Below are 16,118 nucleotides of genomic sequence, written 5' to 3'. Positions count from 1 at the left end.
TTGGACGCCAGCAGAGGGTCTCAGATCTCTGAGTCGGGTGTTGTGGTGAAGTGAACACGTTTTGGACGCCAGCAGAGTGTCTCAGATCGCTGAGTCGGGTGTTGTGGTGAAGTGAACACGTTTTGGACGCCAGCAGAGTGTCTCAGATCGCTGAGTCGGGTGTTGTGGTGAAGTGAACACGTTTTGGACGCCAGCAGAGTGTCTCAGATCTCTGAGTCGGGTGCTGTGGTGAAGTGAACACGTTTTGGACGCCAGCAGAGTGTCTCAGATCTCTGAGTCGGGTGTTGTGGTGAAGTGAACACGTTTTGGACGCCAGCAGAGTGTCTCAGATCGCTGAGTCGGGTGTTGTGGTGAAGTGAACACGTTTTGGACGCCAGCAGAGTGTCTCAGATCTCTGAGTCGGGTGTTGTGGTGAAGTGAACACGTTTTGGACGCCAGCAGAGTGTCTCAGATCTCTGAGTCGGGTGTTGTGGTGAAGTGAACACGTTTTGGACGCCAGCAGAGTGTCTCAGATCTCTGAGTCGGGTGCTGTGGTGAAGTGAACACGTTTTGGACGCCAGCAGAGTGTCTCAGATCTCTGAGTCGGGTGTTGGATGCCAGCAGAGTGTCTCAGATCTCTGAGTCGGGTGTTGGACGCCAGCAGAGTGTCTCAGATCTCTGAGTCGGGTGTTGTGGTGAAGTGAACACGTTTTGGACGCCAGCAGAGTGTCTCAGATCGCTGAGTCGGGTGTTGTGGTGAAGTGAACACGTTTTGGACGCCAGCAGAGTGTCTCAGATCGCTGAGTCGGGTGTTGTGGTGAAGTGAACACGTTTTGGACGCCAGCAGAGTGTCTCAGATCGCTGAGTCGGGTGTTGTGGTGAAGTGAAGTGAAGTGAAGTGAAGTGAAGTGAAGTGAAGTCTGTCTCTTCTTCAGACAGCCACTGTCTTCCCGACAGGCGACATGCAGCACAGCATCCTTCACATGATGTATACTCTGCACTCTACAAACTCTAACCATTCCCTTCCCTATGCTTCGATCTCCTTCCACTGTATTGCTTGTTGTACAGCTGCACATACTGTATAAGTATTTATTTTGATGGTCATTCCATGGAAATCTATTTTAATCACCCGGACAGTCAAACATTGCCCTTGGTTGGATAACCCTGCAGGGCAACAACGATGTGGCGATGATTTGGTTATGACACACCCAGCCTTATTTGCCCTGACTTAACCTGAACACCAGCATCCCTATTTGGCACCTGTTCTTGTATAAAGCCATGCTTGGAGATTGTCCTAAATACGTCTCATCATTTCTGAAATGGGACTCTGAACCCTACCACACCAGATCAAGTCATTTCCCCAAATTCAAGGTACCAAAAGTTAACTCTGAACATTTAGCTTCTGTGGCCCTAATACATGGAATGACCTGCAAACTACATTAAAATTGACCACATTAGTACCCCTGAGTCGTTTTAAAACCTTGGTGAGCACACAGACCCCCACAATATGTAACTGCTCTTTAGAAATGTGTCTTTAGCTTTTATTTGTAACCTGTTATTCACATGTATACACCTTTTGTTTTCCTTTTCCTGATCTTCTGAAGTATTGTGATGTTTTTTATATGATATTGTATTACTCGACGACACTGGAAATTAGTTGAATTACTCAGTGTAATTTCGAGAATAAATAAAACTTGATGAATGAATGAATGAATGAATGAAAAGAGTGTACCACGTACAGTTGCAACTCTGTGAATTGGGTGGAAAGTTCACTGGCTAGCACATTTAACTCCTACAGCAGCATGCCTGCCAGAGCATATAGGCTACCAAGGGTTTCAGGGTTCATAAGATGTTTTTTTTTTTGCGAACACAGGTCGCATTTACTTTGAAATCATACATTTCTTTGTCCGTCAGTCAGTCAGTCAGTGTATTACTCAAAATCCCCATACATGGGGAAAGCCCCCATAATTATATGGTGCCCAGGTATTGTGACCTCACGTGACATCATCAGTGATGTAGATCCCTGATGTCATAGTAAATCGCAACCTGCTGTCGCAATTAAGCCCATATATGGAGATCCCTGATGTCTGACCTCCCTGACCTCAAACCCTTGGATCTCCATATATGGATATGCTGTATGTCAGAACCTGTTCTGACATTCCATATCTTGATCCTTACCCATCCATCCTTCCTCTTCGATGTCTCCCTTTTACCTGTCCATTTAAACTCTAGACGGGCCTGTTGACTGATACCTGTCCATTCAAACTCTAGACGGGCCTGTTGACTGATACCTGTCCATTCAAACTCTAGACGGGCCTGTTGACTGATACCTGTCCATTCAAACTCTAGACGGGCCTGTTGACTGATACCTGTCCATTCAAACTCTAGACGGGCCTGTTGACTGATACCTGTCCATTTAAACTCTAGACGGGCCTGTTGACTGATACCTGTCCATTTAAACTCTAGACGGGCCTGTTGACTGATACCTGTCCATTCAAACTCTAGACGGGCCTGTTGACTGATACCTGTCCATTCAAACTCTAGACGGGCCTGTTGACTGATACCTGTCCATTCAAACTCTAGACGGGCCTGTTGACTGATACCTGTCCATTTAAACTCTAGACGGGCCTGTTGACTGATACCTGTCCATTCAAACTCTAGACGGGCCTGTTGACCGATACCTGTCCATTCAAACTCTAGACGGGCCTGTTGACTGATACCTGTCCATTTAAACTCTAGACGGGCCTGTTGACTGATACCCGTCCATTCAAACTCTAGACGGGCCTGTTGACTGATACCCGTCCATTTAAACTCTAGACGGGCCTGTTGACTGATACCTGTCCATTTAAACTCTAGACGGGCCTGTTGACTGATACCCGTCCATTTAAACTCTAGACGGGCCTGTTGACTGATACCTGTCCATTTAAACTCTAGACGGGCCTGTTGACTGATACCCGTCCATTCAAACTCTAGACGGGCCTGTTGACTGATACCTGTCCATTCAAACTCTAGACGGGCCTGTTGACTGATACCTGTCCATTTAAACTCTAGACGGGCCTGTTGACTGATACCTGTCCATTCAAACTCTAGACGGGCCTGTTGACTGATACCTGTCCATTTAAACTCTAGACGGGCCTGTTGACTGATACCCTAACCCGTCCATTCAAACTCTAGACGGGCCTGTTGACTGATACCTGTCCATTTAAACTCTAGACGGGCCTGTTGACTGATACCCGTCCATTCAAACTCTAGACGGGCCTGTTGACTGATACCTGTCCATTCAAACTCTAGACGGGCCTGTTGACTGATACCTGTCCATTTAAACTCTAGACGGGCCTGTTGACTGATACCTGTCCATTCAAACTCTAGACGGGCCTGTTGACTGATACCTGTCCATTTAAACTCTAGACGGGCCTGTTGACTGATACCTGTCCATTCAAACTCTAGACGGGCCTGTTGACCGATACCTGTCCATTCAAACTCTAGACGGGCCTGTTGACTGATACCTGTCCATTTAAACTCCAGACGGGCCTGTTGACTGATACCCGTCCATTCAAACTCTAGACGGGCCTGTTGACTGATACCCGTCCATTTAAACTCTAGACGGGCCTGTTGACTGATACCTGTCCATTTAAACTCTAGACGGGCCTGTTGACTGATACCCGTCCATTTAAACTCTAGACGGGCCTGTTGACTGATACCTGTCCATTTAAACTCTAGACGGACCTGTTGACTGATACCTGTCCATTCAAACTCTAGACGGGCCTGTTGACTGATACCTGTCCATTTAAACTCTAGACGGGCCTTCCCCAGTTAGTTATTATAGTGCAGCCGCGCCCGGCAGCCGGTGAAAACTAGAGTTTTCAACAGGCCCGAAAATTAAGGCCCGGCCCTACCTGGGCCCTCATCAAACTAACCAGCTTGCACTGGTTAATCAATAATGTCACTGACAAGAAATACAACCAATACAAGAGACCGTTAATGTCTCACTGATTACATTGATGTGTTAAAGGACCACTTCACCCCTTTTCAAACTATCTTCATATAATAGGTACTCACTAATAATCATGAAAAAATGGCACAATGTTTTTTATACTCTGTCTGTGTCTCATAGAAGGGCTGTGGGCAGTTCAGAAACCGTCCTCCAGTGACATCACCGATGGGGAATACAAGCTAATAGAAACTGCAGGCTTTCTAGTCCTGAAAAGTTGCAATGCGAAAATGGAAGCCATCGTTCTCATGATAATGAAAATCTAAACATTATTGTAAAAAAATCTTGTTTAAAAGAAAAATCTGCCTAATGATGATGTCACTGGAGGACGGTTTCTAAACTGCCCACAGCCCTCCTATGAGACACAGACTGAGTAGAAAAAGATTGTGCCATTTTATCATGATTATTAGTGAGGACCTATTATATGAAGATAGGTTGAAAAGTGCTTAATGTTGTATGTAAAACACTTTGAATGGCCTTGTTGTTGAAATGTGTTATACAAATAAACTTGCCTCGCCTTGTGTTTTCCTTCCATCCTCCAGTAAAATGAGGCCTCTGTGTGACATTCAAATGAATGACTGGCGTTGTGCTCCATGATGCAGAATTAAACGCCATTATTCACCAACATGGCTTTTCAATGCAAAACGGTGTTCCCGACATCAACATGATTGAACTGAAGCAAGACTCCATATTGTCATTGTTGACACCCACATCCCTCTCACGTTAAAGTGGCAGAACCAACACACCAAGCCACGGTTAAATTATAATAAAAATTGCCCGTAATAATAATTACCCGTGGCTTCGGCATGCGGTTAGGGTTAGGTTGGGGTTTGGGGTAGGGGGTGTCGGAGTACTGCGTGATGGTTAGGGTTAGGTTGGGGTTTGGGGTAGGGGGTGTCGGAGTACTGCGTGATGGATTGTTAGTACGTCAGACCAAAGATATGCTATATACCTATTTTTGAGTGGTGTAAACCACTCCTACAACTGGCTTTGTTAGTTTACGTGTCTGTCTGTTTGTCTGTCTGTCTGTTCGTACCAAACAATGAGCATGGTTGCTATGGTCACCCAGTTCACACGGGTGTGATTTCATTACGTCAGACATTACGTCAGACCACAACTGATCAGTCTATATAAGACCTTACACCACTCAGTTCACACGGGTGTGATTTTTTAATTATTTTTAATTTACTTTATATTGAATTTTAATCAACCATACATAAAAACAAAACAACAATACATACAACAAAAACAAAACAAAACAAGACAATATACATATCTGCCTCTCTTCTCTATTGATGATCCTTATACATAAGTACCTCGAACAGGTGCATCTGTTAAATAGATTTAACTGAATTTAAACAAAAGTCAGGTCTTATGGTAGAGACATGAGTAATCCACCTAAACCAGTTATCTATTTCATTCCACACCTTCAATGAACCTGTTATCGATATATGCACCTATTTTTGCCATGGATATACAGATGGCTGCCTATATTTTTCAAGAACATTGTGTAAACATTTTGTAGCCTACAGAGTAGCAGACAGTCCGATGCTCACCATGGCAGTTTTGTTTGTGATATTGAATACTTTATTTGTCTCGATGCTAAGAGCAGTGATTTTGTACTACACACCAAGGCATTGTACTTTGTAGGCTAGCCCTAGCAGTTTTACTAACAGAAGTATTGTAGGCCTACTTGCTGTATTTAGCCTACTGTAGGTACCATATGCAACAGCATTATTACAGCCAAGATGGTGGTTTATTTATTCTTTTGAGAATTGCATTAATTCTTTTTGATTTGTTTTGCACGGACAGTAGAAGACAATAACTTGTTCACTTGTTCAGACTTCAGAGTTACAGTATGTGTTCTGTGGTTCTATTTTGAAAGAACATTGTACTTCAGCTTGCCTTGAATGAATGTCATAATCTGCCGTATATGCACTGCATACCTTTTCAGGGAGAGCAATTTACAATTTTACAATTTAGGCATTTAGCAGACGCTCTTAATCCAGAGCGACTTACATTAAGCAAGAACAAAAAAGCATGGGAATTAATACATCACATATATAAAATGCATTTATCAAGAAACATGCGTAAGCTAAGAACGTAACTAGAACATATCTATATAATGACACTGTACATGTAAACTATGTATATATACTACTATACTATGCTGTACATATATACTATGACGTGCTATGACTAGGCTACATACAATGCAATTATTGTGCTGTCTACATGACATGCTATAAGTCTGTTTCAAATGCTATCTAAGTCTAAAAAGTGCTGTAGGGGGTAGGGTAAGTGCTATGGGCCATGATGGAGTCTGAAAAGGTGGGTTTTCACGTTTTCATGGTACAATAGGCATGTCCCTCAGTCAGTACTCTATGGGTACTGAATTCATGAAAACAACAATGTCAGCCTGAACAGGGCGATGCACAGGGCGCAGTTCCCAGGCCAGACAGTAGGGGTCACACTTCCCCTGTCCTCTCTGCGGGCAACAGCAGGACAGACATGAGCGCACACAACTCATTTCTCTTGTCTTCTTCGTCTCTTGCTTGTCAGGGTGGGGGGGGGTCCCCAGTTCAAATATGATTATTCTGGGGGTCCCCAGTTCAAATATGATTATTCTGGGGGTTCCCAGTTCACATTATGGTTATTTGAAGTAGCCTACCCCACCCTGACAAGAACTTTGGAATTGTAGGAGTGAGGTATTACATTGCAGATGTGACTTATATGCCTTGGAATGTGTTCTGAGGGCAGGTATTACATTTATAGTTTGACTCGATTCCACGTACAGAGCTCTGCAAGGCGTTTGCGAGCTTGTAGAATGGTTGTTTTCACAGTATTTGACAATTTGGCCAATTAGTATATTGGTCTTAAAAGTCATTAATTTGTAACTTGCTGCTGTGTATACTTATACTGTATGCTGACTGTACATTAGGATAACCATCTGCGGACCCCCCCCACACACACACACACACACACACACACACACACACACACACACACACACACACACACACACACACACACACACTGCTAGAGTATTTGTTGTTGTATATCCCTGACTCTGCAGCTCTTTAGTAAACAGAACATACTGTACATGTATTTTCCAGGTCAAACAGAGAACATCAGTAAGAGTCATTATCCAATTAACTATCCAATTAATTGGTCAATGAACCGAATTTATACTGAGAAAGGTCATTGATCTCAATCAAGTCTCTCTCTCTCTCTCTATCTCTCTCTCTCTCGCTCTCTCGCTCTCTCTCTGTGTCTCGCACTCTCTCCTCCTTTCCCCTCCTTCTCTCTCGTTAATTCAGTTTTTGTTAATGAGATCTTGAAGACAATTATCTATCAGCCGTCCAATTAAGCATGTATAGTATCGACCCATGCACCATCCACTATATCTAACATCCGCACCTCCCAATTAAAATATATTGGCTGCATGCATGCATTCAGGGTTGTGTGTGTGTGTGTGCGTGTGTGTGTGTGTGTGTGTGTGTGTGTGTGTGTGTGTGTGTGTGTGTGTGTGTGTGTCTGCGTGCGTGCGTGCGTGTGTGCGTGCATGTGTGACAAAAAACGGTTAAGACACATACGCATTTCAATATATCATATTGAAATATGATGTCCAATTAAGGTGACCTGCTTGTTCTCAAAAAAAAAAAGTACCCTATATAAATATACTAGAATTTCGCGGGCCTTCGGCCCGCTCATCCTAACGCGATGCGTCGCAAATGGGAAGAAGGCAATGGCAACCCATGATGTTTTCATTTATGCATTTGCTTGGAAAGCGCAAAGTTGCCAAGCTGGCTGAGTGGCCCTGTTTGGTTTTGTGTATGTGCGTATGAAAGCGAGCATGGCAAGGCGCAGGAACAGTATACTGTACTGTACTGTACTGTAAGTGTTTGTACTGTACTGTAGTCATGTGTACTGTACTGTACTGTTCTCTGTACTGTTGTATTAGTGTTTTTTTATTATTATTATTATTACATGGATTAATATTCTGATGTACTGTACTGTACTGTTCTCTGTACTGTTGATATTATAGTTAGTAGTGTTGTGTTATTATTTATTATTATTATTATTATATGGATTAATATTCTGATGTGAGCTTTCTTTCTGTACTGTACTGTACTCATGTGTACTGTAGTGTTCGCTGTATTGTTGATATTATTGTTGTTATTAGTGTAGTGTTGTTATTTATTATTATTATTATGATTGAAAGAGAGCATGGCAAGGCGCAGGAACAGTATACTGTACTGTACTGTACTCATGTGTACTGTACTGTTCTCTGTACTGTTATTAGTGTTGTGTGCTTATTTATTGTTATTATTATTATTACATGGATTAATATTCTGATGTACTGTACTGTTCTCTGTACTGTTGATATTATAGTTATTAGTGTTGTGTTATTATGTTTTATTATTATGATTATTATTACATGGATTAATATTCTGATGTGAGCTTTCTTTCTGTACTGTACTCATGTGTACTGTACTGTGCTGTACTGTTGTTATGATTAGTGTAGTGTTGTAATTGTGTATTATTATTATTATTATTAGCGTTTTGTGGCGTGTGTGTGTGTGTGTGTGTGCCATTTCAGCTGCATCGCGAGGCGATCCAAAATCCCCCCCCCCCGCGCACGCACGCACGCACACACCACACACACACACGTGTCTGCAGTGACACTGCGTTGTACACAGCTGTTCTATTTCAGCCTTACTGACTGCCAGAGTCAGTGCTTAACACTGGACGCCAATCATCCAGTGTTAAGCAGTCATCCAGGATTCATAGAACCATAGTTACATACGTGACTTACGTGTTGTGTTGCAGCGCGTTGTTGCTGCGTGTAGTGTTGTTGTTGTTATCCATATATATGCGCGTCGGTTCGTCCCGATTGTACCACGCCAGGTGTCGACGCGGTCGTGTTTGCATGAGTGTAACTGTGTATGTAATCGCGGCGCTCTCCATCCAAGTTAGAATCAGTGTAGAACCTGTGTTGTTGTTCTTCGTCTTCTTCTACGTTTGGTTTCCGGCAGGCTGTACACTGTGTGTGTGTGTGTGTGTGTGTGTGTGTGTGCGCGCGCACGCACGTGTGTGCGTGTGTGCGTGTGTGTGTGTGTGTGTGTGTACCGTGTAACTTCCGGTATTGTTTCCGGAAGTGTGAAAGGTAACACGAAACACACGTGGGTCACGTGGTGGGGTTTTGAGCCATTGGGAAGGGCTGATGTAGTGTTGCCAGGTCCACGTATTGTAAGCGAGTGGTAGTGTGTGAAAGTATAGGCTGTAGGCTGTAGGAAGTCAGGGTTTGCGGCCTTGTTTACATAGACGTGGCAACAATGTTTGACAATGTTGGCGGCGCAGCCAATGAAAAGAGTGGAATCACGGGATGCAGTGTTGCCAGGTCCGCGAATTGTAAGCGAGTTGTAAGTAGCGTGTTGAATGGCATTTTTTCTGGGCTTGTTTTCATAGACGTGGCAACAAATTAGGCGGGGGTGTCGGTGCTTGTGGCGTGTTTGTGTTTATTATTTATATTGATATTGTTTGCGAGTGTGGACGGGAGCCGGCTTTAGTGGCAGTGCAATGACAATTTTTACGCGCGTGATGTGGAGTGTGGCCGTGCTGCGCGACATTAGGAGATAGCCGTGGATCGACGCGGAGGGTAAGTCTGTGACGTGTTAGTGTGTTGTTGCAGTGTGTGTTGCAGTGTGTCAGACACTCTTGGAGTGACGTAGTAGCTGGTGCCTTTTTTTCCTGGGTTGGGAACAGCGTTTTGGGCACACCTTTTCAATTGTATAATAGATACTGTATTGTCCCAGATATAAGACGACTGTGATTATAAGACCTCCACTCTTCAAGACTCATTTGTGGAAAAACAACATTGAATGTCAAATAGTCTAGTCCAGGATTATAATACGAGCCCGTCTTATATTCAGGCCAATAGGGAAATAATATTCACAAACATCACACCCGTGTGAAGTGAGGGGCGTTCTTATCATCATACTTCATCTCATTCCGGCCAATCAGAATTTGCGTCACCTTTGTGTTAAGCAATGTTTGTGTTTACACAAACACTCAGAATTGTCCATTCATCGTCAATGTGATTAAATGCATACACCAAAAGCTGGACATCGCCCCTCAAAAAAGACTATGACATCAACTACATCAAAATGAACACTGGCTGTTTGTAGTCCTTAGACATCCTGTCCTATAGCTGGACATCACAGCTAGGACAGGATGTCTGTTTGTAGTCCTTAGACATCTTGTCCTATAGCTGGACATCACAGCTAGGACAGGATGTCTGTTTGTAGTCCTTAGACATCCTGTCCTATAGCTGGACATCACAGCTAGGACAGGATGTCTGTTTGTAGTCCTTAGACATCTTGTCCTATAGCTGGACATCACAGCTAGGACAGGATGTCTGTTTGTAGTCCTTAGACATCCTGTCCTATAGCTGGACATCACAGCTAGGACAGGATGTCTGTTTGTAGTCCTTAGACATCCTGTCCTATAGCTGGACATCACAGCTAGGACAGGATGTCTGTTTGTAGTCCTTAGACATCTTGTCCTATAGCTGGACATCACAGCTAGGACAGGATGTCTGTTTGTAGTCCTTAGACATCTTGTCCTATAGCTGGACATCACAGCTAGGACAGGATGTCTGTTTGTAGTCCTTAGACATCCTGTCCTAGCTGGACATCACAGCTAGGACAGGATGTCCAGGATCTGGACGTTATTGCAACAGAACAGAAACGATGGGGTTAGTCTATAGGCTACTCTGTACTGCAGGTGTTGGAGCTAGTGGACATGTTGTGAACCCACTGGCTGTTCCACATGATAACACACCACTGAGAATCTATCTGCAGTGGAGAGAGAGAGAGAGAGAGAGAGAGAGAGAGAGGGAGAGAGAGAGGGAGAGGGAGAGAGAGGGAGAGAGAGAGAGGGAGAGGGAGAGAGAGAGAGAGAGAGAGAGAAAGAGAGAGAGAGAGAGAGGGTGCAAGGAAAGTTGGAGGTGGTTGCAGAGGTACTTATACTGCATTAGGTTTGTGCACACTGTGTGCATGCACGCATCAATGCGGTGTGTGTGCATGTGTGTGCGTGAGTGCGTGTGTGTGTGTGTGCGTGTGCATGTGTGTGCGTGTGCATGTGTGTGCGTGTGAAACTACTGCAGCCATGACTGCGGTCACCTCTTGATATCAAAAGAGGCACACTTCCTCTCCTCTCCTCTCCCCCCACCTCTCTTTTCTCTTCTCTTCTCTTCTCTTCTCCTCTCCACTTTATTTTATTGTACAATAAAGAGAGACAAGTACATTCAATAAAACAAAGTTATAGTGCAGGAAAAGAAGTCGGCTTACAGGATGGTCCATATTAAGCAAATCGAAGTAATTATAGCTATCCATCCATCCATCCATCCATCCATCCATCCATCTTCAACAGCTTAGTCTGTCTGTCTGTCTGTCACACACATATGTAAAAGTATACATATCGATATAAATCACCAAATTAACACCATTTCACAACACTACACATAATGGTCAGAATCAACTTCATTGTCACAGTTTTATTGTCAAGTGTAAAAAAAAGTGGGTGAAATTAATTTCGTTTTTGTGCATAGTTCCCATGGTGTCATGTCATGTGAAGCACGTTGTAATGCTCTGGTTGAAATCACCATGCAGGCATACATGGGGGACGGTGCATTGTTTTATACTGCAGACTGCTATGGAATCGTGCATTTCCAAAGTCAGTGTATCACTCAAAATCCCCATACATGGGAAAGCCATATATGGTGCCCAGGTCACCATATATGACATCTGATGTCATAGTTAATGCGATCTGCTGTCACAATTAAGCCCATATGGAAGACCATAAGTTCCTACATTCCATTATGTTGATCCTTCCCCATCCATCCTTCCTCTTCGATGTCTCCCTTTTGACCTGTCCATTTAAACTCTAGACGGGCCTGTCCAAAAGTTATTATAGTGAAGCCTGCGCGGCCCGGCAGCTGGCGAAAACTAGAGTTCTCAACAGGCCCGAAAATTAAGGCCCGGCCCTACCTGGGCCCTCATCGGCCCTACCTGGGCCCTCATCGGCCCTACCTGGGCCCTCATCGGCCCTACCTGGGCCCTCATCAAACCCTGTACGCTCAAGAGAATGTCCCCGCTGCCACCCTTAGATCTGTTCTGACATTCCATATGTTGATCTGACCTTGATTGACCTTGATCAAACCCTGTAGACTCAAGACACGCTCCTTATATGGCCAGTACAGAATTCATTACATGTTGATCTAAACCCCCCCCCCCCATGCCAAAGAGCCATCGCTCGCCCAGCAGTCTGCCGTCAACGAGGCGGATGCGTGGCGTGCTGGGGTCTCGCCCTTAGGAGTCTTACTGGTTATGAAGAAGAAAACACTACGTTGTGCGTAGAGCTACTTTCTGCTGAGAAAAAAAGCTAGAGTGGGAGTGTCAACATAAACAGACTTCAATATAACTCTTTGAAAAGTACTGAAAAAAGTTTAAACTACAACGCGTGAATGTGAAATGAATCAAGACGAGAAACACAATGGAATATGTATTGCCTTAAAAGTATGTACTGTACTGCTGTCCTAGTTTATTCAAAACCTACAGTATGGTTATGTAGACTTAGATAGCATTTTATACAGACTTATAGCATGTTACGTAGACAGCACTAGAATTGCATTGTATGTAGTCATAGCACTTTATAGTATAGTATAGTATAGTATAGTATAGTATAGTATAGTATAGTATAGTATAGTATAGTATAGTATAGTATAGTATAGTATAGTATAGTATAGTTTCATTATATAGATATTCCACGGTTACGTTCTTAGCTTACGCATGTTCATGATAACTACTTTTTATGTACTGTTGTAATCTAAGTACGGGACCCTCGTCTGGGTTGACAGACAGGTAGTGTGTGCAGGCTGGGTGGTGTGTGACAATCCTGTTGAAGTATTACTTTGGTACGGCGACTGCGGCGGCGGCCGGCGGGTACCCGGGAGAACAAATTAACGAGACACGAGACAGTATCACGCTAAGGTTCACAAAGTTTATTACACAAACATGAAACATATATAGTGCTGGATCATAATGACGTAACAATAAGATATGAGACAGAAGAACGTGCCTACTGCAGCAAGGCTGACCTTGCTGTCGCCTAGATGTCTCTCGTAGCCTATCTATAAAGAATGCTACAGTACCGGCAGTACACAATACATATCAAGTACACTGTAACTCAAGTTCAAGTACATAGACTAAGATGTACTGTGCATGGGCTAATATCACAACATGTACTGTATGTGATGTATTGCCATGCTTTTTGTTCTTGCTTAATGTAAGTCGCTCTGGATTAAGAGCGTCTGCTAAATGCCTAAATTGTTCTCTCTGCTTTCTATTCATGTGACAATTGGTGATAGTCACACATTGACTATAGAGTTCATGCTTACTCTGCTTATTCTGATCTCTCACTCACGGTATCAGACAGTCACTCTGGATAATAAGAGCATCTGCTAAATGCATCATTGCAAATAGTAAATAGTAAATGGATCCTTTATAGACCAACTGTCAGACAACCAGTGTGTCTGTCACCTCTCTCCCAGAGGACATGGCTGCTGTCTGGCTCCATGTCTGACACCGTAGAACAACTTGCTTATCCATGCTGAATCAGTGATAGATAGGTGTGCCACTAAGTCAATACAACTCCATGTTGAATATAAAGAATACAATGTAAATAGATTAGGTATATGTTTAAAGGTATAGGGTATAGGGGAGAGCCGCCATGGTTGTAACGCGTCATGGTTGTAACATATGCATGTTATCTCTTGATTGGTCAACGCCCTCATGGCGTCAGTATGTGTACAGCAACGTACTCTACGTGCCCAGGAAGTTTCAAGTGTTTACCTTCATCCTACTGGGAATTATTAGCGAAAAACTGTAGTATCTGTTGGCTACAATAATATTCATCTACACTTTGGTCCCTTTCCTCACATCATAACCAACAGTAGAAATTAAAACGAATGGAATAAGTGAATTAATCCATTTTGGGCGGGAACGCCTTTTGGTGTTTTAAGCATTATGTTGTACTTTAGCTATTGAAAAATAGCAGATCTACAAGCTCATAGCACGGCACCGAGTGCCGTGCTACGAGTTTGTAGGTCTGCTATTTTTGAAAAATCGTGAAAATGTGGCACAAATCTTTGAATATATATTCTTTCACAGCGAACGTTTTTAACTCAAATCTTTACTTCTGGTGGGGTCTCTGGAACAACGTATTTTCAGGCGGGGGTCAGCGGCCAATTATATTTAATCTTGGGGGTCCTTGACATGAAAATGTTTGAGAACCACTGACATAGAAACATGGGTTTTTCAGAAAACTGTCAGGATTTAGAAGACATTTGTAGTATCGTTCCCAGGTCAAAATGGGTTAAGTCTAGTGAGTCTAGGGTAGAAGAGGAAAGTTACATAGTGCAGCTTTAACCACATGCTATAGCTTCCCTATTCTGGTGAAATTTACTAACTTTAGTCGTACTTCTCCTTTTTTAAAAAAATCTTTTTGTCATCAGTTGTCTCCCGTATAGAGCAGTGGTTCTCAACCAGTGGTCTGGGGACCACCAGTGGTCCTTGAGGGTGTTCCAGGTATGGTCACCAGCTAAATGATGGAGTTGGTAACCAAATGGACTCTTAACTCTTGAGATCAAGTGGTTTCATTTAATGTTAAATTATTGATAAACATCTGCATTACTCAATTTACAAGTCCAATCCAGAATGAATAAAGAATGACCATGATATAAATAAAAGTTTGAAAACCACTGCCATAGAGTGAAGAAAGCAAGTAGTGTCAAAATATGAGATAGTTTCATCAGCCTTTAATTGCTGTATAGGCTACAATACTGCATGGTTTGTAAAACAGAAGCATAGCGGTCTGGTTGCATAGACTGTTTTTCTATCTAGGTCTGGGCCTCACGCCCTCCAAAGATCACAGGGACGTGAGGCCTTGACTGTTTGGAGTTTAATTAAACATTGTTTTCATAATTTCATCCACTGTTGATCTGCCTGTATATTCTGTATGTTCTCAATGTGATATCAGTTCAACTTACCATATAAAATCTGTCTGTAACAGGTAACAAATACAGTAATAACAATTGTTCAAAAATGTTTCAAAAAGTTTGGAAAAAAGCGGATTAAAAAAAGAATAATAAACGCATAAATACAGCGCACTGAGTCTGACCAGTGCCTTCTATAGCAGTCGCACTGTGCAGTCACACTTTTTTTGGTTTGCTGCCATTTAAAAAATAAATAAAATAAGAAACATTCCCACTGAAATGCATTGACAGAATCTGCCATTATGGGTAGAATACAAGTGTGGTGTTACCGTCCGTGCCCCAAGGATACATAGAATGTCCTTTGAATATTTTACACAGGACTGTCAGATCAAGTTGAAAATTAATAGACTGGAACTATGCTATTGTCAAAGGTTTATTAAATACTTCCACTGTTGAGTTTATAAAAACCCAGTTTACAAACATTATTAATTAATCGCTGTAATAAAAAATAAGTCACGTGTTTGTACTTAAAACCTCATCAACAATCTACTATACATATACTACAGATTACAGAATATGCATATTATAATTTCTTGTTTTAATAACTTAAAAAATAACTCAATGAAGAACTGATTTAGTCCAAGCTATACTTTTCATAAAACCCACATATAACGTAACCACTTTCATTTTCCAAAACCTTTGATTCAATGAAGTAAAACATTAACAAAAAGTTGAAATCTCACTGTCTTTAGTACGGGAAGAACAATCAATGAGGAGTCATTCTGACATTCTAATAGGAGGTGGCCTGTATGAACCAATCAATGAGGAGTCATTCTGACATTCTAATAGGAGGTGGCCTGTATGAACCAGTTAAAGGAGCATTCAGTGATTTGGGTGATTTGGAGAAAAAAACAGTCCGCCCTGGTTACAAGATGTGCACATGCACACGCTCTACAGTGAGGGAAGTACAACAGACCAACAGCACACACACCAAGGCCCGCCCCACTCGATCATGATTGGAGGAAGGCCTCTCTCATCCTGATTGGATGAAAGCTTTGCCATCCAAAGCCCAAACCGAAACTAGGGTTT

The sequence above is a fragment of the Electrona antarctica genome (genome assembly GCF_951216825.1).
Source record: "Electrona antarctica genome assembly, chromosome: 6".
NCBI classification, from domain to species: Eukaryota; Metazoa; Chordata; class Actinopteri; order Myctophiformes; family Myctophidae; genus Electrona; species Electrona antarctica.
Note: the sequence above shows the minus strand (reverse complement) of the source record.